General features: G+C 40.9%; 2 protein-coding genes and 1 pseudogene across 2 annotated transcripts in view; all 3 read left to right on the forward strand.

Moving 5' to 3' along the window:
• Positions 1 to 2,881, forward strand: part of LOC106880332 (zinc finger protein 665-like) — a 55,538-nt pseudogene that overhangs the window by 36,555 nt on the left and 16,102 nt on the right.
• The window catches only part of LOC106880334 (zinc finger protein 665-like), an 8,552-nt gene continuing 6,779 nt past the window's right edge, over positions 1,109 to 2,881 (forward strand). Inside the window, exon 1 of the mRNA XM_014930212.2 lies at positions 1,109 to 1,849. The gene's annotated coding sequence lies outside the window, so the exon portion shown is untranslated. The remainder of the gene's footprint in view (positions 1,850 to 2,881) is intronic.
• LOC128251254 (zinc finger protein ZFP2-like) overlaps positions 1,917 to 2,881 on the forward strand; it is a 4,755-nt gene continuing 3,790 nt past the window's right edge. Inside the window, exon 1 of the mRNA XM_052978027.1 lies at positions 1,917 to 2,583. The gene's annotated coding sequence lies outside the window, so the exon portion shown is untranslated. The remainder of the gene's footprint in view (positions 2,584 to 2,881) is intronic.

Genomic DNA, 2,881 nt, shown 5'->3' on the forward strand with positions numbered 1-2,881 from the left:
TGGTGAAACCAGATGGCTATACCAGGCTCCAATCTGATTTGGCAGAGTTTCTACAGCTGGATGCCCTTCCTAATGCCAACCATTCCGAGAGTCAATGTAAACCTCAAATTTGTCATCATCTGTAAAAATATTGACAACTTGATAACTGGAAATTTCTGTAGTATCCTTGAATTTGTTAATAAAAACATAATGAATAAAAAGTTAGACTGTAACCGCTGTGTGTTTGTTTTATTACTCTATATCTAAGCACTGTCTCCTCTGTACCTTAAATCTTTGACTGGCACAATTCACACTCCTGTACAGTTTGTCGACTGGTGGGCACAGATTTGAAAAAGCTGGATAAGATAGACCACGTGGGTTCGACAGCATGTTGCTTTTGGTCAGGACGGTCAGACTCGATGCCACCAGGCAGAGCATTTGCAAGGTACTGGGGAAGTGCAACATGTGCCAATTTATCGATTCTGCAGCCAGGGCACACAAAACAAGTGAGATTCGGGTGGAAGAAAACTGCAGGTGACCAGCCATTGACGTCATGCACTATCGGAGAAAAGTATACCTCTTAATGGTGGATGGCTTTATTGAGAGAAATCAGAGCGGTAACTGCTGCCAATTTGGCAGAAGTGCTGAAAATAGTGTTTGTGGAAAGTGGTCCCGTCTCGCAGAGACATATCCTAGTGCAAATGGAGACATCTGAGCATGGTGCTGCAGCGGCTGGAGTAATACGCATATGTTAAATGAATTCTTTGATTTCCGACATATAACATGCAAGTGGTTGAGCACTCCACAGACACGTGTACCCTTAACGTAGTTCTCGAGGAGATTCAGCGTGACACAGTGTGACATGGCTGACCCTTTGAATTACAGGCACAACAGAAACAGGAAGTAAGAGCGAGAGAAAGTTGTGGAGGAAGAGTACAGCAGGGTTCGCCACCATCCCCTGCTGGAGCCTCGTGGGGCTTTTAGGTGTTTTCACTCCAATAAACACTCACAACGCCCGGTCTGGGAGTCGAAACCGCAATCCTATGACCACGAGACCGCTGCGCGTCCACCAGTGTCAAGTGTAGAGGAAGGACAATGATTGGAAATGACGTGAAAAAAAAAAGGGGGCCGGCAGTACGTCAACATGACGTAACCTCAGGAAGTCAGAGGTTTTATTTATTTAATTATGGGTTTCAGCCAAGTGGCTGTGGTCATGCTGGAGCACCAGAAGACGATTTCATTCTAGCGGTATCAGCGACAGGGTCAAGTCCTGTGATGGAAAGGGTCGTGGAGTAGAACATGTGAGTACACTTTATTAAAATAATCTGGTGAAAAATTGAAAAAACAAAGGTGCAGTTGTTGAAAGAATGGGACAAAGAAACGGAACGGAAACCAAGCAGTCAGTAGAGCCATCTATTGGAGAATTCAAGAAATACAATCATATCAAGGGAAATAACTTCTACTTTACTTCAACCTCGGTCCAGTTAAATTATTAAGGTGATTGAATTACCAATCACTGAGTCGTTGTTTATATCTGAATACGATAAGTTGACGAAGATTTACTCTAAGGTGATAATAACACTAATAATAAAGTAATTATGTGAACCTCTCGATGTTACAGTAATTATTTTGAAGCGGAAACTTAACAATGTAAGGAAAATAAGTTTGCCGCCTTAAATACTGACTTCCAAACTGAAATGTTGAAATGCTGCTTCTGAAACCCTCTGATCGACTGTTATATGTGATATAAAGGAAATTGATTTGTAAAGTGAGAATAATACATGATCAATTAGTTAAATGAGAAGAAACCGATCGAAGAATACCACATTAATTTATATTGTTCTGTTGTTTATGAAACACTAATTAAACGGTAAGTTGACACAAATTTACTTTAAGGTTATATTAATAATAGTAATGATGGAGGTGCAATGGCCCAGTGGTTAGGGCAGCGGACTCGCGGTTTCGATTCCCAGAGTGAGTGTTTATTGACCGAAAACACCGAAAGCCCCACGAGGCTCCCGCAGGGGATGGTGGCGAGCCTTGCTGTACTCTTCTACCACAACTTTCTCTCGCTCTTACTTCCTGTTTCTGTTGTGCCTGTAATTCAAAGGGTCAGCCTTGTCACACTGTGTCACGCTGAATATCCCCGAGAACTATGTTAAGGGTACACGTGTCTGTGGGGTGCTCAGCCACTTGCACGTTAGTTTCACGAGCAGGCTGTTCCGTTGATCGGATCAACTGGAACCCTCGTCGTCGTTAAGCGACGGAGTGCCAACAAAATACAGTACAATAATAGTAATGATGATGGTTTCAAATGTTGGCTCAAAGCTAGCAATCTTTCATGGAACCCAGTATTTCTAAAAAGATGAAAGACAAAGTCAACCTGGTCCGTTGTTGAAGTTAGGAGACTGACGAAATGCCGTTCAGTATTTTGTCCGGTTTGCTAACGCTTCTGGCAGTAAATAATAGAATTATATAAACCCTTCGAAGTTACAGTAATCATATCGAAATGAAAACAGAACAACACTGTTGTTTTTAAAACCACCCCAGGGTTGAGTTTTATGTGATATAAAGTAAATAGATGAAAGATTTGGTGGATTAACGGTAATTCAAAATTTTCTATGACTGCGTTTCTGATAATGTAGATTACGATGATGATACTTTTCAGATTATGTAGATCAGGGGTTTTCAAACTTTTTGACTTGCGGACCCCTTTATATTTCAGGCTTTACCTTAGGGAACCCCTTATAAACGCTTATGAAATTTATACATAAATATTTGCTTAAAATAACATATTTTTACATTATGTATAAACCAGGGGTTTTCAAACTTTTTGACTTGCGGACCCCTTTATATTTCAGGCTTTACCTTAGGGAACCCCTTATAAACGCTTATGAAATTT

Source organism: Octopus bimaculoides, chromosome 29 (genome assembly GCF_001194135.2).
Source record: "Octopus bimaculoides isolate UCB-OBI-ISO-001 chromosome 29, ASM119413v2, whole genome shotgun sequence".
In the NCBI taxonomy this organism is placed as follows: domain Eukaryota; kingdom Metazoa; phylum Mollusca; class Cephalopoda; order Octopoda; family Octopodidae; genus Octopus; species Octopus bimaculoides.